The 24,861-nt window shown below is 48.8% G+C and overlaps 2 long non-coding RNA genes across 5 annotated transcripts; both read left to right on the forward strand.

Moving 5' to 3' along the window:
* The first annotated feature begins 11,212 nt into the window (after positions 1–11,212).
* LOC139838351 (uncharacterized) lies at positions 11,213–13,198 on the forward strand. Of its 2 annotated transcripts, XR_011754477.1 has the most exons (4): positions 11,213–11,714; positions 11,990–12,242; positions 12,856–12,931; positions 13,110–13,198. It is a non-coding gene; the product is annotated as an uncharacterized lncRNA (long non-coding RNA). The 2 variants fall into 2 exon arrangements; XR_011754476.1 differs by lacking the exon at positions 13,110–13,198 and having other exon boundaries at positions 12,856–12,993.
* A 94-nt stretch (positions 13,199–13,292) lies between these two features.
* LOC127340644 (uncharacterized) lies at positions 13,293–17,139 on the forward strand. Of its 3 annotated transcripts, none has more exons than XR_011754475.1 (6): positions 13,293–13,429; positions 15,002–15,196; positions 15,993–16,110; positions 16,231–16,299; positions 16,412–16,654; positions 16,768–17,139. It is a non-coding gene; the product is annotated as an uncharacterized lncRNA (long non-coding RNA). The 3 variants fall into 3 exon arrangements; XR_011754474.1 differs by having other exon boundaries at positions 16,045–16,110; XR_007874662.2 differs by lacking the exon at positions 15,993–16,110.
* Positions 17,140–24,861: the final 7,722 nt, after the last annotated feature.

Here is a 24,861-nt window from a genome sequence, read left to right on the forward strand (position 1 = left end):
ACACCCATCTTACGGCTAGGCCTTTTCCTAGTAGTGATGGCCGCGAACTAGGTTTGCGGGAAACCCATGCACAATGATCGAAGAACGCCTACGCAATGCATTCCACACACCCGCCACACGCGCTAGCTCTCCGGGAAGCCCTAGGATCCCTCGCCATCTCCAGCCGACGCCTCTAGAAATGAACCGGATTTGAACTACTCGCCCACTTCTCCATGCCCCTAATTTCCTGGAAAATCTTTTTTAGCTCCGAAACATGTGATTTTATGTGCCCATCCTTTTCAGTTTCATGCGTCTCCCAACAGTTGCACCGCCGTGCTCGACACGGTTAAACAGGATGTCTCGTGCGTCCCATTTTGAGCACAACTAATTGAAAAGAAATCATAAAAATGTGAGACCTTCATGAGGCGTCATTCTATGTGACCTAGCTGCGAGGAAAAAAAACAAAACTTGGAATCAGGCAGTTATTCCAGAATTTTTTTTCACGAAATGAGCTGTCACCTAAAGAGTTCTATGGATTTTAGGTCAAACAGGCTAGGTTATGGCCAACGGGCATGCATAGTTTGCCGGAACGAGGCCATATCTTGCACATGTGTGTGCCTTTGGATGGGAATCAACGATGTGTGCGGGGGGATTTTGATATCGTGGCCACGGAAAACCCATTATTCTATGTGACCCAGGTGCGAGGCATCATTCTATGTGACCTTGGAATCTGGCAGTTATTCTCGAAAAACAATCACGAAATGAACTATGACCTACATAGTTCTATGGCTTTTAGGTCAAACAGGATAGATTATGGCCAACGGGCATGCATAATTTGTTGGAATGAGGCCATATCGCGCACATAGGTGTACCCTGGGACGGGAATCAATGTTGTGTGTAGGGTTTTGACATTGTGGCCACGGAAAACCCGTTTTCCATTTACTGAGTGCCGAAATGGTTTTTTTTGTGAAGCGGGTTAATGGGGCGCGAACTAGGGTTGAGGGAAACCCATGCACAAGGATAGAAGAATGCATGCACAACATGTTCCACACATACGACCCGCGCTCTAGCTCTCCGGGAAGTCGTAGGCTCTCCCGCCATCTCCAACCGATGCCGCTAGAAACGAGCCGGATTTGAACTACGCGTCCTCTTTTCCCTGCCCCTGATTTTCTGGAAAAATCAATTTTAGCTCCAAAACGTGTCATTTTATGTGCCCATCTTTTGCGGTTTCGCGCGTCTCCCAACAGGTCAACCGCTGCGCTCGATGCAGCGAAATAGGACATCCCGTGCATCCCATTTTGAGCACAACTAATTTAAAAATCAGAAAAATGTGAGACCTTCGTGAGGCGTCATTTTATGTGACCCAACTGCGAGGGAAAAAATCAAACTTGGAATACAACAGTTATTATGGAAAAACATTCACGAAATGAGTTATGACCTACAGAGTTCAATGTATTTTAGGTCAAATGGGCTAGGTTATGGCGAACGGGCATGCCTAGTTTGGCGGAACGAGGCCATATCACGCGCATGCGTGTGCCCTAGGACATGAATCAATTTTGTGTGCAGGATTTTGACATCGTGGCCACGGAAAACCCGTTTTCCATTTTCCAAGTGCCGAAACAGGGTTTTATTGTGAAGCAAGTACATGGCCGTGAACTAGGGTTGAGGGAAACTCATGCACACCGATAGAAGAATGCCTGTGCAACGTGTTCCACACACCGCCCAATGCGCTAGCTCTCCGGGAAGTCGTAGGATCCCCCGCCATCTCCCACTGATGCCATTGGAAATGGGCCGGATTTGAACTACACACCTAATTTCCCCTCCCCTATTTTTTTGGGAAAATCATTTTTAGCTCCGGAATGTGTCATTTTATCTATCCATCTTTTTCGGTTTCACGCGCCTCCCAACAGGTGCACCACCGCACTCGACGCGGTGAAACAAGACGTCCGTTGACAAGGGATTAACTTGTCAATGCCTACAGATTGTATACTTAGGGTTTCATACAAAGTAGAGGGCAAGTAGATCTCGAAGGTTCAGCCGAAAAGGTGCTAGACTCAGAAAATATGGTGTGTGTTGACAATAGATTCGATCATTTCTTTCACCCTCGGCTGCCCTTTATATAGGAGGTAGAGCCGAGGCTTTCCGTGTCGTACAAGTTACAAACTGTCGAGAGGCGCATTGGGCCTTTCCTATCTTGCTACATGATTCCTAATACAACTCTATTCCCCTTACCGGGGATCTATGGGCTTCTAGGCATTCAATTCTTCGGGACGTGGGCCTCCAGATAACCTTAGGTACTTTATTCGGCAGACCCTTCCGGCATGCCTATGTCATCCGCTGCGTCCCATTTTGAGCACAAAAAATTCAAAAAAAAAAGAAAACTTGAGACCTTCACGAGAAGTCATTTTATGTGACCAGCTACGATGAAAAATTATCAAACTTGGAATTGGGAAGTTATTACGAAAAAACATTAAGGAAATGAGCTATCACCTACATGGTTCTATGGCTTTTGGGTCAAACTGGTTAGGTTATTGCCAGCAGACATTCATAGTTTGTCAGGACGAGGCCATATCACGCACATGCGTGTGCCCCTAGGACGGGAATCAAAAATGTGTGCGTGGTTTTGACATCGTGGCCACGAAAACCCGTTTTCCATTTTCCGAGTCTCGAAATGTGTTTTTTTGTGAAGCAGGTACATTGGCGCGAACTAGGGTTGAGCGAAACCCATGCACAACGATAGAAAACACGTACTCAACACGTTCCACACACCTGCCCCGCACGCTAGTTCTCCGGGAAGCCATAGGATCCCCTGCCATCTCCCGATGATGCTGCTGGAAAAGGTCCGTATTTGTACTAAGCGCCCACTTTCCCCGCCGCTGATTTTCCAGAAAAATCATTTTTAGCTCCAGAACATGTCATTTTATGTGTCCATCTTTTTTGGTTTCACGCGCCTCCCAACAAGTGCACCGCCGCGCTCGACGCGGCGAAACGAGACGTCTGGTGCGTCCCATTTTGAGCACAACTAATTCAAAAAAATCAGAAAAATGTGAGACCTTTCCGAGGCATCATTTATGTGACCCAGCTATGAGAAAAAATCAAACTTTGAATCAGGAAGTTATTACGGAAAAACATTTACGAAATGAGCTATCACGAAAGTTCTATGGGTTTTTAGGTCAAACGGGCTAGGTTATGGCCAACGGGCATGCATAGTTTGCCAGAACGAGGCCATATCGCGCACATGCGTGTGCCCTAGGTCAGGAATCAACGCTGTTTGCGGGGTTTTGACAACGTGGCCACGGAAAACCCGTTTTCTATTTACCGAGTGGCAAAAACGAGTTTTTTGTGAAGTGGGTAAATGGGGCACGAACTAGGGTTTAGGAACCCATGCACAAGGATAGAAGAACTCGTGTGCAGCGCGTTACACACACCCGCCCCACACTCTAGCTCTCCGGGAAGTCGTAGGATCCCCCCGCCATCTCCAGCCGATGCCGATAGAAAGGGGCCGGATTTGAACTACGCAACCACTCTTCCCTGCCCTGAATTTCAAGAAAAACATTTTTAGATCCGGAACGTGTCATTTTATGTGCCCATCTATTTTGGTTTCGCGCCTCCCAATAGGTTGACTACCGCACTCGACGGGACGAAACATGACGTCTTTGCCTAGTACCTTAATGTAATGCGTTGCAAAGAGGTTCTTTACCGTGTACCATCCAGAATACACACGGCGAAGACTTCCAGAATGCACACGGCAAAGAAAAACATAGTTGGGCGGGAAAGCTCGCGCCTTCCTAGAAATTTTTCTTTGCCGTGTATCTTAAAAAAACACCTGGCAAAGACGCTATTTGCCGGGTGTCTAACTAGAGACACCCAGTGAAGAAAGGCGCCGTTATGCTCTTGTCAGCCGTAAGCGTTACTTGCCACATGGCAGTCCTCTTCGCCGTGTGTTTTTCTTTACCGAGTGTATTTTTCCTATTGTGTCGGGTTCTTATTCTTTGCCTGGTGTTAACACTCGGCAAATTATTCTTTATTGTGTACTGGTTTTTGACACCCAGCGAAGAGCGTCTTTGCCGTGTACCCAAGAAAAAACACCCGACAAAGAATAAAGTACACGACAAAAGATGTTTTTTCCTGTAGTGATATTTGGTACTCGGTGACATTTTAAGAATACTATGCACTTGCTCCTCACTTGAGTGAGCACTCCATGTAGAAGTACTCCACTAGAATCTAGCAAATGAATACGCATATACATATTTTAGACCTACTTAAAAGTAGAGATGTATTTACTTGCACTTGTATTATGCAAGAAATCTATGATATACCCTCTGGCGTGAAAATGATGGCTGAACTTTTTCTAGATAAGCATGTATGTGGGCATGTTTTATTAAGTTGATTTTAGATGTGCGGCGCTGATGGTGGAGCTCGGCAACGGTGTCGAAACACATGGATCACCTGAGGAGGGTGGGCCTGGAGGCCGGTGTTCAATCGGTGGGTAGTGGGAGGGAAGGAGATGGTTTTACTTGACGGGAGGCCACTCCCCGCCATCGACGCACGTCCGTATTTGTACTAAGCGCCCACTTTCCCCGCCGCTGGTTTTATGGAAAAATCATTCTTAGCTCCGGAACGTGTCATTTTATGTGTCCATCTTTTTTGGTTTCACGCGCCTCCCAACAAGTGCACCGCCGCACACGTCGCGGCGAAATGAGACGTCTGGTGCATCCCATTTTGAGCACAACTAATTAAAAAAAATCAGAAAAATGTGAGACCTTTCCGAGGCATCATTTTATGTGACCCACATATGAGGAAAAATCAAACTTGGAATCGGGAAGTTATTACGGAAAAACATTCACGAAATGAGCTATCACGAAAGTTCTATGGGTTTTTAGGTCAAACGAGTTAGGTTATGGCCAACGGGCATGCATAGTTTGCCAGAACGAGGCCATATCGCGCACATGTGTGTGCCCTAGGACAGGAATCAACGCTGTTTGCGGGGTTTTGACAACGTGACCACGGAAAACCCGTTTCCCATTTACCGAGTGCCAAAAACGGTTTTTTTGTGAAGTGGGTAAATGGGGCGTGAACTAGGGTTGAGGAACCCATGCACAAGGATAGAAGAAATCGTGCGCAGCGCGTTCCACACACCCGCCCCACACGCTAACTCTCCGGGAAGTCGTAGGATCCCCCCCGCCATCTCCAGCCGATGCCGATAGAAATGGGCCGGATTTGAACTACGCAACCACTCTTCCATGCCCCTGATTTTCAGGAAAAACATTTTTAGCTCCGGAAGGCGTCATTTTATGTGCCCATCTATTTTGGTTTCGCGCACCTCCCAATAGGTTAACTACCGCACTCGATGGGATGAAACATGATGTCTTTGCTTAGTACCTTAATGTAATGTGTGGCAAAGAGGTTCTTTACCGTGTACCGTCCAAAATACACACGGCGAAGAAAAACATAGTTGGGCGAGAAAGCTCGCGCCTTCCTGAATTTTTTTCTTTGCCGTGTATCTTCAGAAAACACCTGGCAAAGACGCTCTTTGCCGGGTGTCTAACTGGAGACACCCGGCGAAGAAAGGCGCCGTTATGCTCCTGTCAGCCGTAAGCGTTACTTGCCACATGGCAATCCTCTTCGCCGTGTGTTTTTCTTTACCGAGTGTATTTTCCCTATTGTGTCGGGTTCTTATTATTTGCCGGGTGTTAACACTCGGCAAATTATTCTTTTTTGTGTACTGGTTTTTGGCACCCAGCGAAGAGCATCTTTGCGGTGTACCCGAGAAAAAACACCCGACGAAGAATAAAGTACACGACAAAAGATGTGTTTTCCTGTAGGTACTCGGTGACATTTTAAGAATACTATGCACTTGCTCCTCACTTGAGTGAGCACTCCATGTAGAAGTACACCACTAGAATCTAGCAAATGAATACGCATATACATATTTTAGACCTACTTAAAAGTAGAGATGTATTTATTTGCACTTGTATTATGCAAGAAATCTATGATATACCCTCTGGCGTGAAAATGATGGCTGAACTTTTTCTAGATAAGCATGTATGTGAGCATGTTTTACTAAGTTGATTTTAGATGTGCGGCGCTGATGGTGGAGCTCGGCAACGGTGTCGAAACACATGGGTCATCTGAGGAGGGTGGGCCTGGAGGCCGGTGTTCAATTGGTGGGTAGTGGGAGGGAAGGAGATGGTTTTACTTGACGGGAGGCCACTCCCCGCCATCGACGTCGAGGTATCTCACCTTGAAGGAGCACACACGTCCATCGAGGCCAGTGGTTCACGTCCATGGTCTCCTCGTAGTCATTGCATGTGTGACTATCAGATGACGCTGCCACAACCCACAATGTACTTCCAATATATCCACTTCAATGGGAAACCTTTGGTTGACACCTCTACTGTGAACGTGCTGCAAGCTTAATGGTCGTGCTCCCATGCCTTTCGCAAGGTCGCCAAAGTAGGCGATGGAGTAGAACCGACCATTGCAGTAGACGCCGTCCTCGCCACCTTTGCATGTCGGTTCCGCTCGCTAGCCTCCTCACCACACCGTCGATGGCGAAGGCTGTGATGCGGAAGCTGGAGCATGTGATCGATGCATGGAACTGACCGCTGGCTATGCCTGTTTTCGCGACTCCCCTGTTCTATGAAGAAAGGTTGTCACGCCTCATAGATATGTGTACGGAGATATGTGTGCTCCATTTATTTAACCCATTAATATTAAGAGGGAGGATAGACAATATAGATGAAATTAAGTAACATTTTTCCAAACTGATTCATTAGCTCTTGCATAGATTTACTCATTTACATATGGAACATTAGATAGAGTGAAGAGCATTTACATACTTAGCTAATTAATCACAATGGAGCCAATCGAGAAAAAAAAGAAGTCACCAAGCTATATGGGCAAATAGCCAGCGATTGTCTGACCCAAGGAATCGTACCCACCTGGTAGATACATGCATGGCGCGCGGCCGGATAGGAAAAGGAAATCCGTGCGACGATCTATCCGAGATTAAAGCAACAAGCCAATTAAGGTAAATCAGAACCAATCCCTTAAGAGCAATTCCAATAGTATAGCCAACTGTTGGCTATAACAAGTTGTCATATTATTTGTAGTCATCATATAGCTAACATGTACAATAGTTGGCTATAAGAATGTAGTACTTTACTAATATATGACCCACCTTTCACTCTCACAAGGTGCCTAGGAGCACGTGCAAGAGCTGGCTATTGCATAGGGGAGTGCTGGGCGTCCCCCGGGGGATTAGAAATCTAATCCCCAGGTCCCCAACCGTCCGATCAACAGATCTGAAACGTTTCCGGCCGTCAGATCAAACCAACCAGTCTCCTCTCCCACTTTTGCTACCATAATGCACCAAAGTAGCAAAAAACGGTTCAATTGTAGCAAACTCTGTTTTCACCTAAAAACACAGACCTCGCCGGAGACTTGCCGGAGTCTCGCCGGAGACTCGCCGGAGATGTCGCCGGAGACCTCGCCGGAGACCCACTGAAAACCTCACCGGAGACTTAGTAGCAAAAAAAAATGCTATAGTAGCCAAAACACACAAAGATTGTAGCAACTTGGTTTTGCTATTGTAGCAAAACCGACCTCGTCGGAGACTCGCGGAGACCTCGCCGGAGAATTTGTAGCAGAAAAATATACTATTGTAGCAAACACCTATAACAAATGTAGCAAACACTAATTTCAATGGATTCTCGCCGGAGATGTTGTAGCAAAAAAAATAGAATATTGTAGCGAAAAAGGTCTGCTAAATGTAGCAAAAGCGACCTCATCGGAGACCTCGCCGGAGATGTCACTGGAGACCTCATCGGAGACATGGTAGCAAAAATAATATGCTATAGTAGCAAAAGAACACAAAAATTGTAGCAACACCACAAAATAAGTCTTCGGTGCCCCTGCCCCTTCAACGTGTTCTCCCACCGGTGGGCAGCTCCAGCGCCACGACGATCTGCTCCATGCCGACACAAAGGCGCGGCGGCGTGAGATCCGGGCGCGGCGGCGGGTCCGATGGAACGCGGCGGAGCGAATCAATTGCCCGCGAGCTGCAAGGCCCGCGGCGGCTGCGAAGCTGCGGCGGCCGCGGCCGCTTGGAGTGCCTCAATGGCGCGGAGGCCGGCCGAGAGCCGGGGAGAAGGCGGCGGCGCGGATGTCGTCCAGCAGCCCAGGGAGAAGGAGACGGCGCGGAGGCCGGTCGAAGGACGGCGGTTGGGGCGAGGCCGGCCAACGGGCGGCGGCGGCGCGGTTGCTTTCCTCATGCGTGTGCGGGGGGAGGCGTAGTTGGTTGGCTCGCTGTGTGGCTGAAAAGAAAGGGAAGAAGAAAGATGGGATGGGGCCCGCCATGTCTGCCCGGCGATGCGTCACGCGGAGGAGGGACGATTAGATTTCTAATCCCCGGCTGATCGTCAGCGTTTCCTATCGTGACAAGAAATTAGCCCACCTCCCTTCTCTCTCCTCTTCTCTCTCCTCCAACTCATCTAAAATATATTATTTAATGTCTTATAGTCAATTGAAGGCTATTATCTTGCTTCTAACTCGCGGACACTTCAATTTCTTCTCCCAATAACGCGGCATCATGTGATCCCTTGCGGCTGGATCGGAAGAGGAAATCCAGGCGAACATCTCTCCACAATGAAATCAAATCAGATCCAATTAAGGCCATGCAAAGTCAATCAATATCCTGGGTGCAGCCCTGTGCTTGACGCGGCCTCTCCCGCGATCGATCCGATGGCTGCAGCTTCACCTCGCGCTCGTGACACGGATCGCGCTTCCATCTGTCGTCTCTCCGCATTCCCCGCTGTTCGTCCCGCCGATGCGCTGCCCGCGATATAAATCCCCTCATTCCTCCAATGTCACATCATTCCTTCTCCGGCCACAGACCTCACGACCTCTACCACGAATTCCTTCATCTTCAGCTCATGAAATTCATGTAGAATTAGTCATACACATTTTCCGGCGCGAGACAGTCCGGCAACCAAAGGCTGGAACACAGTCGTGCATTGCCAATTTGCTTAAACTCATATATCTGCCTGTCTTGCCACTTGCTAAGCAGCATACGTAAAGGTTGTTCTCAGATCTTCTTCTGTTATTGGTCTCTCTTTCTGCATTGTTCCTCTTAATTTTTCTCAGTTGACTTGGTTGGATCTTGAGGTTTCCTCTTAATTCGAAGTACGTATTCACTTCCCAATCCCAATTCAAGTGTCTAATCCTCTAGCACAAATGTTGCAGCCAAACTATTTTATTGGGCACTTGTGGTGGTGGTTTATGATGCAGTGTTATTCAGTGTGTCCTAAACATAGGCAGGCCATCTTCACCTGTGATAGTTGAACAGCTAACTGAACTTCATCTCTGAACCTTTTTTGCATCTCTGAACCTGGTTGTCTTTGAGTTGCTGCCTTCGTCAGGAAAAACCGAACCTGGTTTTCTTGATCTGATATAATTGTGGTGGTGTCACACAGGCTTGTTATGTTCTTCTTCAGAGTAATCGCTTGGTGGACTCGTGGTTCAGCCAGCGGTTGGAGACATGGTGGTGCGATATGTCTGTCCGCGCGCGCTGGCTGCCGCGCGTCAGACACTCGCTAATTAATCAGCACGCACGCGCGCGTACGTACGTGGTCTGTCTGTCCCTTCTTGATTGCTATCCGATCTTCTGCTGTTGGCCTCTTTTTACGCATCGTTTCTCTTTAGTTTTACTCAGTAGTTTGACTTTGTTGGATTTCTGATGGAGGAGAAGAGCTTGTGTTCCTCTTAACCTGAGCGAGATGAACAGCTAGCTAAACTTCATCTCTGAACCTGGTTGCCCTTGGTAAGGGCATCTCCAACGGGGCGACGCATTTCGGACGTTCAAATTGTCTGCGGGCGTCCGTTTGCATCGTCTAGCGGACGCGAAAATATCCGCGAGGCGTGAAATGTCCGTTTGCGTCGGGGTCACCCCCAGTTCCAACGCATTTTGTACATGCAACTTTCCTGCTCCTTCTTTTCATTTTTGTTGAAGGACTCACCAATTTGTATGAATGACCAAGTTTAAACGCGAAAACAAGTAGTACTGAATGATCTTGTTGCTGCCATAAATATTTCACCGGATAGATTACTCGAATCAAAAAAGTTCAAACATATTTAACATACAAACAAGAACAAATTTAAAAACAAGTAAACTAAAAACTAATTCTTGGCCTCCTTGTTAGAAGGACCTGCCTCGTCGTCCTCACTCCTGCGCCTCTTGCTTGTCACCTCCTCGTCGGAAGAGGGCGGCGGACGACGCGTCCGTGGAGGAGTTGGAGTCGGACGTAGTGTCGTCTTCGTCGTCGTCGTCGGTGAACGGACGATGACCACGCGCGGCCCGCGCTTGCGCCCTTACCCGGGCCCTGGCCTCCTTCCTTGCAGCCGCCTTGTCGTCCACCGCCTCCTGTGCCTCCAGCCGGGCGAACCTGGCGTCGGAGTCCTCCTCCTCCTCCTCCTCGCCGTCGCAGCCAGCGCCGCCTCCATCTTCCTCCTGGCCGTCGCTGGCATCGGCGCCTCAGTCCTCCTCCTCCTCACTCGGCGTGGAGCCTGGATCGCTTGGCGTCGCAGTGGATTCCTACCAATGCAGCCATCCGGGCAGCTTGCCCTCGCTCTCCGAGTCCGACGGCGGTTCATTCCGGTGGTTGGCGGGTTGATCTCCGTGGTTGCCACTCCGGCGGTTGACATTGGCGCGCTTGTTGTGCTTTAATTCGAGGCCGATCGAACCATGGTCGCCGGATGGGCCGTGGGGAAGCGGCGGACGCTAGCGCGACCGCAGCGTTCGCGGAGACGCATAACGTGCCGCACATTTGCGCCGCGGCGAACGCCGGACATGATGTGCCGCCGCGAGGGCAGTGCGAACGTATTTTCGGTCCGCGCGGACACAAACGGTCGCACACGTCGCCCCGTTGGAGATGCCCTAAGGAAAAACGAAGTCGATAGAAGCCGCGTCACCCTTACGATTCAGTGTTTATTCTGAACATGTACGATTACTGCAGATTGTGCCATCTTCACCAATTAGGGGTGATGATGTAGTTCCCTAAATTGGCAAGCCGTGTAGTGTAATTATCAGCTCCGTAATTGTAGCGTGCACAACAAAACCGGGGAAATATTTTCACTCGTGCCATTTACGTACCCGTGTTTTTTGGGCCCGAAATAAACTTTACATCTCTGTACTTGTCTTCCTAAGAAAAAACAAGGTCTGAACTTTACAGCATCTCCGCCGCCGCCGCTCACCTCGCCGGCGTACCCTCCGCGGCCGCCTCGTCTGCCCCAACTCCGGCACTTCATCCCCTCCGAGTCTTCCGCTCCCATCTTCCCCCATTCCTCCCCCACTCGCCCCACCCACCATCAGGTCGACCGCCACTGCAGAATCGCTGATGGGAGATGCGCACGGCGCCGCCCAGGAGCCATGGCATCTCGCGCCCGGCTTGTTCGCTGGTGCGGTGCGCGCGGTGCCGCCGAACTCGCCTGTCCGCATCACCCTTACGGCCGAGGCGGTTTGGTCCGTCCTCTTCACGCCGGCGAGGGGTACGGTACCGGCCACGAGGACGTGCCGGCGGCCGCGACGCGAGCCATGGAGGTCCTTCCTCCGTGGCACGCCGCGAGGATGGAGTTTGCCTGCAGCATCACTGCCCATGGAGTAGATGCAGTTGTAGTTGACGCCCAGAACAGGACTTCTCTGAACCTGTCCAATTCTGCTACGTATGCACTACTAGGTAATTCATGAGCTGATCTTAGAGCTATCCAGGACCATGCGCATTTGATGTTTTTGAGTGGTGGACAATGACTAGATTGTGGCAAAAATGTTCTCTGTGAACACTGCCATGTCGTACCTAATTGACGAAAAATTTCTCTGTGAACCCGACTGTATGGCCTGCATGATAAAAATTCACATCATCTCCTAGTTGTGCATAAAATTAGCGTCTTCATTATCCTGGTTTTGAACCTGTGATCATGTTGCTGATTGGTGTTTGTTTTGATTGCATTATAGGCAAGTTGGTGACTCTGGTTTCTCATTATCATCATCCGCTGTACCACGGCTCGGATGGGACTACAGAACGCCTCTGGTCAGCGCTGCCGCCACTAACATCTTGATGCTAGTCATCACTTGTCCCGCTGGTTATTCCGGGAATGCATGCACCGATGCCAGCTCTGGGACGGCTGAGGTGCGGGATGTCATGGCGGCTTGCGGGATGCAGGAGGACGAGTGGGTGCCGTCTGCCTAGGTTGAAGCAAGTCTCGTGGTGAGCTACACATTTTATATGAGACCTCCACTCAGTGTTTATTGTAGCAACTATCAGCTCTTATTCTATGTAGGCTAATTGGCTGCTATCCTTAAGTTTTTTTCCACACCAATTAGATATTGTCAGGGTATAACACTAAGTTGGAATCTTGTATCACCATTTCATTTTTAGAGTGACTTTTGTTGCTGAAACTGAGATCTTTTGTTACTGTATCCAGAGCATGGACATTTTGTCTCTTTCATGGCCATGGCATTATCCATCTTCTTGCAACTACCGCTGTTCTTAGAGCTAGTCGATGACGATGATATATAACTTCTTTGTTTGTAAAGAGCTGGCATATGACTCTCCAAAATCTGAACTTTAATATATGCAATAAAAAAACTACTTATTGATCATTAAGTAACTGATTCAAAATATACATCTGATGCCCACCAATTTGTTTCTTCTTTCGTAAAAAAGATGCTACGAAAAGCTAGCACGGGTGCATGGCTTTTGTCATGAGGCAAAAATTCCCATTACTCATTGTTCTGAAACTCTGATATACGTCTTTATTATCCTTGTTCTGAAACTCTGATCCTGTTACTCATTGTTGTTTATCTTGATGGCATTATAGGCAAGTTGGTGACTCTGGATTCTCCTTATCATCATCCGGTGTACCATGGCTCCGTTGGGCCTACAGAACACCTCTGGTCCGCCGCCGCCACCAAATTCATGCTGCTAGTTGTTGCGTCTCCCGCTTGATATTCCGGGAATGCATATGCGGAGGCCAAATCGGGGCCAACTGAGGTGCATGAAAAACTCTAGCTTGTGTTGTTTTGCTAGAAAACTCTCAACCATGAACCTCAAATGCTTGTGTATGTTTTGCAGGCCAGTGATTTCATTCACACCCCGGACTACTCATACCAACATCAAATTCTCGTCATCCTGCTCCAAAGCCGTCGGAAGCGTCAAGGAGGTATAGAATTTGGAACTAAATCTGATTAATCCCCCTTTGTCATCAGCTGCTCCGTTCTGAAATATTTCCTCATGTCCTTGTCAATTGCATACGCAGATGGGTCTTATTCTTCCTTGTGATGGCGTTGATGTGGTAGGTGCTGGACTTGTTGTTCCAATCGCTGAGGGCATTCTACAGCTTGGTGCATGCCGAAGAATTGTCCCGGCTGGTCTAAAATCCTGAAGCACCTAATGTATGTTATCCACTCCTTGATCTGTTCTTCTCCAGTTGGATGTGTTTGTGCTTTCCCCGAATATGTACTCATGGGAAATTGGTGTTTTCAGTCTCCAAGATACATTTTATAAAAACAGAATCATGAGAATGTCTCATAAAGTTAATACAAAATACATGCTACTCCTAAAGTTTCCCTGCATTACATCTCCTTGTTACTGGACGAAGTAGTTGACCACAGTTCTGCATCTCTTGTCTTGTTTGGTTCATGATTTTCCGGTGACAAAAACTTACTAATTATACCATATTTCTAGATTGCATTACTGTATACTTTATATAGTGTTATTATGCAAGAGAATAAATGACAGTGATAACATTTGCAGATCGTTAAGAAATTGTTGTCTGAACACTTTACTTATTGATAGAATTTGAAGTGTGACCCCAAATTCGATGGTACAGAATGATAGTTATACATATAGAAAAATGAGATATCTGCTATTGGATCTCTTTAATGTTAAGCCCAATGGTTTGAAGAAATTTGACAACTTATGGCGAACGTGCACAGGTAGCTGATTTAGATGTCAAGTCTAGTTCTAATGCTTTCTGGAGAATGGTCAATGTTGCTGATGGCTATATTATAGCTATGAATGGGCAGATAGAGGCATATGTAGGCAGCCCCTAGCTTTCCCAACTCCCAAGTCCAGCTCTTCAGCACTATTGATGTTTCTCCAAGCTGGGCCTACACTAGCTCGAAAATTTAAGGATTGCACGGTTCTTGATTTCCGTTCTGCTATTGTTTTTGCGGTGTGCATTATATACATCTAGCTATATCAACAAAGGAAGTCATTAATTTTTGTATTTTATGGATTTCTCATAGACACTTTGAACCAGGATTCGGTATTTTTAATCCACTTACTATATGTCCAACAATTCATTTTTCTTTTTCTCCATTGGCATGCAAATGGGAAGTTGCATGAAGGAACCTGCTAGCCTTGCTGGTGCCATTTGGCATCAACAAATGGATTCCGAGGTTTTGCATGTGTGCTTGAACAAGAGTCCTCGTGTAGGCCCCTGTGAATCCCATATGTGTAGTGCCCTTAGTTATAATCTATTATTGGTTATCCTGAAATCTGAGATAGTCAACGAAATATTATTTACCATAATACCATAATCTGGGATTGTTCCTTGCATCTAGAGATTTTTTTCCGATATTGTGCTTAAAATAAATATGTACTGTTTTGATGAAAGTTTTTAGATCTGCTGCAAACATTAAATCACTGACGTTGATGATTTTGTGTTAAAACTAAACGAGAAACTAAATTTTGTTGTTTCTCCCATGTATAGGCATGCAGAAGCCTTTGTCTATAAGGCATTGTATTATGTACTCTGGAGAATTATTCTGGGGTAAAAAGTCACAATGTGTTACAGGAGAACTTAATTGTTTGGTACTCTTCGATTTATCATTTGTATTGTCAGTTCACTTGTGTTTCCTCTTGCAACTAGGTCTAGCATCAGGGCTAAGAAATTTAGTTCAGTTCTCAAGCGTGGACACATTCCACATTCTGTACCTTATGATGCTTTTGGTCTTGTATAGTTTTTCGAGCAATATAAGGGAGGAAAACACAGAGGCGGGCGGCTGGAGCTCGTCTTTCTTCATTTCAACCTCCGTTTGCAGGTTGAAGAGCTTCACCTCGTCCTGGTCCTTGCCATCTCACTGTGCGACCATGACCCCGGTTGCGATCAACTCCCTGTGGTGGTGGCTCCAGGTCATCATCGATTGTTGCTCTAGGTGAGATTCCTCCATCCCTGCTCTTCCTTTATCTTCCTTCTGCATGTGTGCTGCCTGGTGATTGAAAATTTCTCATTTATACTCTACACGATATTGATTTGTCTCTGGATTGGCAGTTGGATGATGCTCCATCCATCGATATGATCTATAGTCTGCGTAGCAGGCTGCCCCTAGCTATATATAGTTCTGCCGAAAGAAATGTACTTTAATGGTTAACCCTTTAATATATTGGAGGGTGTGGACATGCATATACACACTTATCATCCACGATGTTGCTGTACTAACTTTGCTGATAATCCCCCTATCAAGTGATTAGGGCAGCTTTTGTTTGGGAAGATGTGTTGAGTACTATTGAACAAGTTATGATCAATAATATGTGTCCATGTATATCGATGAAGCGCACATTCTTTTTTTTTTGAGTCAGATTACTTAGTATGTGCTATTTATACATACACAAATGATTTAGTCTGATTCATGCACTTTAGAATGATTTGCTGCTATAATCAAGTATATGTTCAAGATATTTTTGAGCTTTGATTTCACATGGAGTTATATCCACAGCACCTGGTTGCAAATGCCAGTACATTAGGTAGAAGTAGTGTACGGTTGTACTTATGTTTGTAAATAGTTTGAGCTTATGGTGATTCCTTTTTTCCTTCCTCTGATGAAGTCAAGATCTTCGAAAGCTCTGTTTCCTGACACTCTTGAGTCTTGCCTATCTGCATCATGCATCAGTTTTGTGTTGGGTTACTACACTATAGATACTTTTTGCTAATGTCTCGCGTTTTCTGCGAAGCTTTGTTTGGGGTAAGCAATTTGAAGTAGTGCCTACTTTCATTGGTAAACAGTGCACTGTAGAAGCAGTAGTACCTGGACAGGTTTTAAAGGAGATGTTTCTTGATGCGTGCCACCCGGTATGATGAAGCTTTCTTGTATATTCCGTGCATTTTAGTGTATTCATCTCTGTGATTGTATCGAGTTTTTCTCTCCACAACTTGTGTGATGGCGTACAAGGAATACTATTCTTGTTTCAGGTGCTAACAAGAAAGCTTGTTGGTGTCTAGGTTGAGGATTGTTTGTTGGAGTGTCTGCCAAAGCATCAGGTACTGACTTATAACTTCGATGCCAAGGACCCCATGTATGTCGTGAGCCCAACTATTTGCGTGCAGGCCATAGGCTACCGTCCTCACTTTCCACCTTCTTTTTGGGTTGCAGGCATGGAGCTGAGGCGCGATATCACTGACGGAGCATTGGCGGATCTAGCGGTCTTCCCAAAACAACGTGGTCTGTCCGAGAGGGCATGTTTCAATACCAGGAATTGGAGTTCAAGGCTGCTCCAGACTCGGTTCCTATCGGTGCGGCTGTACCAGAGCCAGCGAAGGCAGAGGGAAATGCCGGCTTCTCTCTTCCCAAGGCCACTGCTGCCTGTCTTAATCTAGGTGGCTCTACCATATGAAGGTAGACCCTTCATTTCTGGACTTGTCGGCTATGTGTGTTGTTCGGCTACCATAGCTATAATACTCTTAGCAATGGTAAGAATTGTTGAGCATTTCTTGTCTGTTGCCTTGCAGGTATTTGGCGAGCTGAGCCTTCTTTGGCCAGTGGTAGCTGGACGTGATGCTGGATCTGTCAAATGCCATGGCGCTCGCGAAGGGGAGAAGTGGAGTCGGCATGTATGCAGCGACAGTGAAGGACGCATAGGTGGCCAGGAGGGAACCTTGGTTGCGGAAAGTATAATGCTTGTTCTGGATATGAGAACGGATAGTGCTTCTCTGATATGGGCAGGTTGCATGTGTCAAGTAGCTAATATATATGTTGGCATAATTTAGCTTGGTTAGTGATTGAGTCAGTTTGGTTCCCGTGGCTGCTAGCAAGTCTGGCCGTATAATTGCAATGTAACTTTCTCAGCTTTGCTCTGGTCTAATAATATGCACTCTTTTTTTAATGATTTGTCATAATAAATTGTGTAGCTACTGATTATTATATCTTCTCTTTGCGGAATTGTATTTTTGAGGTGTAGGCTATACCGACATGGGTGTTTTGAGCATTTTATCCAGCTTGTGTGGTTGACAACCTGATTTTTTGTATGTGATGGTAGCTGACTAGCTGTGTATTGATCTAAGCAGCAGATTCTGCCGAGTTGTGAAACGATGACCACATCTTGACTCCTCCTAATCACCGGAATGTTCTATATGAGGAGCACCTGAATACTGTTTGAGCTAGTTACTGGATGTGGTTAGGAAACAAATCACCTGAATAATGTATATGAGAAGCATTCCATTTGAGTTAGTTACTAGATGTTCAGGAAACTAATTAATCACCGAAATACTCTATACGAGGAGCACCCAAATTGAGCTAGTTACTGGATGTGGTCAGGAAACTAATCACCGAAATTTTAGGGAAAAAAGCCAGAATAGCTTCATGAAACATAGCGAGGAAAAAATCATGGGTCTTAAAAAGAAGGCGCGCAAAGAAAGCAAGTCCTTTCCAAGCAAACGGTGTAACGTACATAAATCACGTTTCTCTTGCCTTACTACGCTCGGCATTAATTTCTCTGGAGTTAATGATCTTCCAAACAAAGCCACGTCCAAATCAGACGTCCTGCCGGCCGGTTATGCAAGATTCCTGGGAATGACATTAATCGCCCAAAGTAAATAGCTAGGAGGTTTCCTTATTTGACATGCCATGTCATCAATCCGTGGCAACACACGATGTGGACGGTCCATCATAGCATCTGCTTAATGGTGATGGACGGATGGATTGGAACATGAGCTATTGGCAGAAGAAACGGCGGGAGGCGAAAAGTAGCGACGAAAAAGTGGCGCCAGTTTTCCGAGTTTCGAACCTTAACTTTGCCTATAAATATGAGGAGGGGGTGTAGCCAACGCGTGCGTCGTGTGTGACGACTTAGACTTTGACTCTTTACTCGTCGAGGAGAGGAGAGGAGATGATACTCTGCTTTTTGGCCATCATAGCTAGTCGCGACTCGAGAGCCGCTCTTCCCGGCCTCTCACGGTCGTATATTTGTTTCCTTGTCGGCTCGATCGGTATGTATTTCTTTGGTTGATTTGTTTGATATATCAAAGGATGGATCCGTGGAGTTTGCTGTAGTCGCCCCATGGTCAACTTCTCTACCTTCTCAAGTTCGGCTCCAATTACGGCGTGCACCAGAGCCTGCAAGATACAACCCGTACTGCCCGGAGTTCTGTTTTACCAATACGCTGCCACCGCGAGGCTGCGCAGGTCGATCGTGTTGGCGACCTTGAGGCTATGGTTGTTTTTGAGGAGGTTCGGAGGTTGGCGTCCCTGCACAAACCACAAAGACGTCGAGGAAGTCGGTGCCCACTTTCTTCCCACAATATCGATCGGCTTCCGCGACAGTGAGTACGGGAGATCGGGGGTGGCGGAGGGGCGCCGCCGGCCTGGTCTGCGGAGGGGAAGGGAGCGCGGGCGGCTGTGCACGGGAACGCAGCGGAAACGCGGTGGCCCATCCGGCAAAGCCTGGAGACTAAGCGGGGCGAAGCCTGGTGGGCGGCCACCAGCCGATATCGATGGAGCCTTGTGGCTTGCCTTAGCCACTACGGGAATCGCACGAGGTGCCGACGCGGCCGTGTCATACGCCGACGGCCAAACATCGGGGCCGTCGGCGTACGGGCCGGCCAGCCCAGCTCCTCGGCTCACCCCTCGGCGTAGTGAAGCCGTCGGCGTAGCCAGGCATACGCCGACGGTGGCACTCGGCGTATGCCTGCCCCTCGGCGTATCCCTGCGTAGACAGCCCAGCCCAACCGTGCCCTAACGTCCCTCTAACGACGTCAAGCCTACGCCGAGGGCCACCGTCGGTGTAGCGCATGTCCATTTTTTTTTCTTCTCCTCCTGCCAGATGATGTCACACTCGAAGTCTATGCCGAGGGCCACCGTCGGCATAACCACGCTGTTTTTCTTTTTCCCGCCCGATTTCCTGCCAAACTTTCCCACTCTTTCTCTCCCGCCCTTTTTCTCTTCTGCCAAGTTTTTCCCGTCGTTTCTCTCCCGCATAGTGCATCACCAAAAAGGAAAAAGTCCATTGCTAACCCTAACCCTAACCCTAGGGGTAGATTTGCATGGTCCCCGCCGTAGGGTTTATTTTTTATTTTTCCTCTCTTATATTACTTTATATTATGTTTGTATTATTTATGTACTAGTATGAATTATGTAAAAAATGGTTCTATTTTTTAAGAATTGGTAGATGGCATATGTAGGTCCCACAGTGACGCTCTTCGCAGACGGGTCAACAGGAGCCACTAGGCCCAACATTTGCTATTGATGTACATATGGGTAGATGTGCGGGGTCCCCGCCTACGGTTTCCTAACGCTAACTCTAACCCTAACTCTAACCCTAACCCTAACTCTAACCCTAACCCTAACCCTAGGGTTTCCACATACATTGCTAACCCTAACTCTAACCCTAACCCTAACCCTAGGGGTAGATCTGCGGGGTCCCGCCCTAGGGTTTCCCAAGATACAGATCACCGGAGCGTCAGAATTGTTGGAAAACTTGCATCTGCCCCTAACATATATGTACAAGTGTGATGTAAGGTTTGGCTAACCTTGGATGTACCAGCGTTGACGATTTCCGCATACATGGGCTAGCACTTGGTGAAATGCGGGATACGTATGTGGAAACTCCCGCCACGGCTCAAACAGAGCCTATTTTATGGTAAAGTATGCCCAACCTATGGTTTCCATGTACATATGTCCTAAACAAACCAAAGCAAGTAAAAAAGTCCATTGGTAAACCCTCACACGGAGAAAGCTATAGGGGTAGATCTGCGGGGTCCCCGCCCTAGGGTTTTTCAAGATACAGACCATAGGATCGTCGGAATCGCCGGAAAACTTGCATATGCCCATAACATATGTGTACAAGTGTGATGTAAGGTTTGGCTAACCTTGGATGTACCCGTTGTTGACGATTTCCGCATACATGGGCCAACACTTGGTAAAATCCAGGATCTGTATGTGGAAACTCCCGCCACGGCTCAAATGGAGCCTATTTTATGGTAAAGTATGCCCAACCTATGGTTTCCATGTACATATGTCCTAAATAAACCAAAACAAGTAAAAAATTACATTGGTAAACTCTCGCACGGAGAAAGCTATAGGGGTAGATACGGGGGTCCCCGCCTAGGGTTTCCCAAGATACGAGATCACGGAGCGTGAGAATTGTTTGAAAACTTGCATATGCCCATAACATATGTGTACAAGTGTGATGTAAGGTTTGGCTAACCTTGCATGTACCCGGCATTGACGATTTCCGGCATACATGGGCTAGAACTTGGTAAAATCCTGGATCTGTATGTGGAAACTCCCGCCACGGCTCAAACAGAGCCTATTTTATGGTAAAGTATGCCCAACCTATGGTTTCCATGTACATATGTCCTAAACAAACCAAAGCAAGTAAAAAAGTCCATTGGTAAACCCTCACACGGAGAAAGCTATAGGGGTAGATCTGCGGGGTCCCCGCCCTAGGGTTTCCCAAGATACAGATCACCGGAGCGTCAGAATTGTTGGAAAACTTGCATCTGCCCCTAACATATATGTACAAGTGTGACGCGTCATTTTATGTGCTAAATGTTTTCCGTTTCGCGCGTTGGCGGACGGTTGCGCGCGCGCGCCCGGTACGGCCATACCGCATGTCCCTGCGGCCCCGTTTTGCACAATTGGCAAAGCAAACGGAGCCAAAAATTCGAGCTGATCCGCGTGGCGTCATTTTATGTGTCATAGTAACCACTTTGCAAAAGACGGAACCGGGATACGGCAATTATCTTGGAGAACCCTTCACGAACAGGGCTATCTCGTCCAGGAGTTCTATGGCTTTTAGGGAAATGAGTAGGACATGGCCCGTTTCACCACATAGTTTGTCGGAACGAGGCCATATTTGGCACGTGCGTGGGCCTTAGGATGGGAAGCAAGGCCCGGTCGCGGATTTCCAATCCGAACCACGGGCGACGGTTTTTCCATTTTCGGGAGTGCGGAAGGGCTTTTTGTGAAGCAGCTACATGGTGCGCATTTCGGTATCGCGCGGGACCTCCGCGCAGCGTAGGATACCTCCTACGCACCACCTATCACGTGCCATATGCGCGCGGAAGCCATCAGGAATCCCACCCGCTTCTGCGGTGCCCCGCCGAATCCGCTGAAATCGACCGGATTTGAGCGGGCGACACTTTCCTTCGCTCAATAAATGGAGGGAAAAATGTTTTTAGGTCTAGGACGCGTCATTTTATGTGCTAAATGTTTTCCGTTTCGCGCGTTGGCGGACGGGTGCACGTGCGCGCCCGGTACGGCCATACCGCATGTCCCGGCGGCCCCGTTTTGCGCAGTTGGCAAAGCAAACGGAGCCAAAAATCGAGCGGAGCCGCGTGGCGTCATTTTATGTGTCCTAGTAACCACCGCAAAAGACGGAACTGGGATACGGCAATTATCTTGGAGAACCCTTCACGAGCAGGGCTATCTCGTCCGGAGTTCTATGGCTTTTAGGGAAATGAGTAGGAAACGGCCCGTTTCACCACATAGTTTGTCGGAACGAGGCCATATTTGGCACGTGCGTGGGCCTTAGGATGGGAAGCAAGGCCCCGGTCGCGGATTTCCAATCCGAACCACGGGCGACGGTTTTTCCATTTTCGGGGTGCCGGAAGGGCTTTTTTTTGTGAAGCAGCTACATGGTGCGCATTTCAGTATCGCGCGGGACCTCCGCACAGCGGTAGGATACCTCCTACGCACCACCTATCACATGCCATATGCGTGCGGAAGCCATCTGGGAATCCCACCCGCTTCCTGCGGTGCCCCGCCGAATCATTGAAACCGACGGATTTGAAGCTGGGCGACACTTTTCTTCGCTCAATAAATGGAGGGAAAAATGTTTTTAGGTCTAGGACGCGTCATTTTATGTGCTAAATGTTTTCCCTTTCGCGCGTTGGCGGACGGGTGCACGCGCGCGCCGGTGCGGCCATACCGCATGTCCGGCGGCCCCGTTTTGCGCGATTGGCAAAGCAAACGGAGCCAAAAAATCGAGCGGAGCCGCGTGGCGTCATTTTATGTGTCCTAGTAACCACTGCAAAAGACGGAACTGGGATACGGCAATTATCTTGGAGAACCCTTCACGAACAGGGCTATCTCGTCCGGAGTTCTATGGCTTTTAGGGGAAATGAGTAGGAAACGGCCCGTTTCACCACATAGTTTGTCGGAACGAGGCCATATTTGGCACGTGCGTGGGCCTTAGGATGGGAAGCAAGGCCCCGGTCGCGGATTTCCAATCCGAACCACGGGCGACGGTTTTTCCATTTTCGGGGTGCCGGAAGGGCTTTTTGTGAAGCGGCTACATGGTGCGCATTTCGATATCGCGCGGGACCTCCGCGCAGCGGTAGGATACCTCCTACGCACCACCTATCACATGCCATATGCGCGCGGAAGCCATCTGGGAATCCCACCCGCTTCTGCGGTGCCCCGCCGAATCCGTGAAATGACCGGATTTGAGCTGGGCCACACTTTCCTTCGCTCAATAAATGGAGGGAAAAATGTTTTTAGGTCTAGGACGCGTCATTTTATGTGCTAAATGTTTTCCATTTCGCGCGTTGGCGGACGGGTGCACGCGCTCGCCCGGTACGGCCATACCGCATGTCCCGGCGGCCCCGTTTTTGCGCGATTGGCAAAGCAAACGGAGCCAAAATCGAGCGGAGCCGCGTGGCGTCATTTTATGTGTCCTAGTAACCACTGCAAAGACGGAATCGGGATACGGCAATTATCTTGGAGAACCCTTCACGAACGGGGCTATCTCGTCCGGAGTTCTATGGCTTTTAGGGGAAATGAGTAGGAAACGGCCCGTTTCACCACATAGTTTGTCGGAACGAGGCCATATTTGGCACGTGCGTGGGCCTTAGGATGGGAAGCAAGGCCCCGGTCGCGGATTTCCAATCCGAACCACGGGCGACGGTTTTTCCATTTTCGGGGTGCCGGAAGGGTTTTTTTGTGAAGCAGCTACATGGTGCGCATTTCAAGATCGCGCGGGACCTCCGCGCAGCGGTAGGATACCTCCTACGCACCACCTATCACATGCCATATGCGTGCGGAAGCCATCCGGGAATCCCACCCGCTTCTGCGGTGCTCGCCGAATCCTACCGGAAACCGACCGGATTTGAGCGGGCGACACTTTCCTTCGCTCAATAAATGGAGGGAAAAATGTTTTTAGGTCTAGGATGCGTCATTTTATGTGCTAAATGTTTTCCGTTTTGCGCGTTGGCGGACGGGTGCACGCGCGCGCCCGGTACGGCCATACCGCATGTCCCGGCGGCCCCGTTTTGCGCAGTTGGCAAAGCAAACGGAGCCAAAAAATCGAGCGGAGCCACATGGCGTCATTTTATGTGTCCTAGTAACCACTGCAAAAGACGGAACTGGGATACGGCAATTATCTTGGAAAACCCTTCACGAACAGGGCTATCTCGTCCGGAGTTCTATGGCTTTTAGGGGAAATGAGTAGGAAACGGCCCGTTTCACCACATAGTTTGTCGGAACGAGGCCATATTTGGCACGTGCTTGGGCCTTAGGATGGGAAGCAAGGCCCCGATCGCGGATTTCCAATCCGAACCACGGGCGACGGTTTTTCCATTTTCGGGGTGCGGAATGGCTTTTTGTGAATCGGCTACATGGTGCGCATTTCGATCGCGCGGGACCTCCGCGCAGCGGTAGGATACCTCCTACGCACCACCTATCACATGCCATATGCGCGCGGAAGCCATCTGGGAATCCCACCCGCTTCCTGCGGTGCCCCGCCGAATCCGCTGGAAACTGACCGGATTTGAACTGGGGCGACACTTTCCTTCGCTCAATAAATGGAGGGAAAAATGTTTTTAGGTCTAGGACGCGTCATTTTATGTGCTAAATGTTTTCCGTTTCGCGCGTTGGCGGACGGGTGCGCGCAGCGCCCGGTGCGGCCATACCGCATGTCCCGGCGGCCGTTTTGCGCGAGACCACCCGCGCGCCCGATAGACATGTCCTATGACCTAAAAAATGTAGTACCAATATATTATACTATATTGGTACTACATATTCAATTAATATACTATATTATAATAATAATTGAGAGAAGAAAAAATGAAAAATTGAAAAAAAAAATGTGGATATGCCGAGGGCAGCCGTCGGCATAGCCTGGCCCTCGGCATAGCTAGGGATCGGGATCTGGGAAAAACACACCTGGTCGGCCACCTCTAGCACGCGTTTTCCCACTCCCGCTCAGGTTCTTCCCAAGTCCCGCCGCCACCGCCTCCTGCCCGACGCCGCCGCCTCCTGCCGCCGCCGCCACCTGCGCTGCTCGCGCTGACGCCGCTCGTGGCCAGCGCCGCCACCTACCGCTCGCGCCGCCCGCCGCCGCCCCTCCTCACCTGAGCTGCCGCCGCCGCCCCTCCTCCTCCTCACCTGAGCCCCGCGCCGCCGCCCTCTCCTCCTCACCTGAGCCGCCGCCCGAGCCCCGTGCCCTCCTCCTCGTTTCGACCCGAGCCCCGCGCCCTCCTCTCGTCCCCAACCTCGCCCCGGCCCTCCTCCCGGCGCCGCCCACCTCCTTGCCCGGCCCGGCCCTCCTCCCGTCGCCGGCCTCCTCCTCGCGCCGCCCTCCTCCACCTCGCACCCCTGCCCAGTAC

This window comes from Lolium perenne, chromosome 3 (genome assembly GCF_019359855.2).
Source record: "Lolium perenne isolate Kyuss_39 chromosome 3, Kyuss_2.0, whole genome shotgun sequence".
NCBI classification, from domain to species: Eukaryota; Viridiplantae; Streptophyta; class Magnoliopsida; order Poales; family Poaceae; genus Lolium; species Lolium perenne.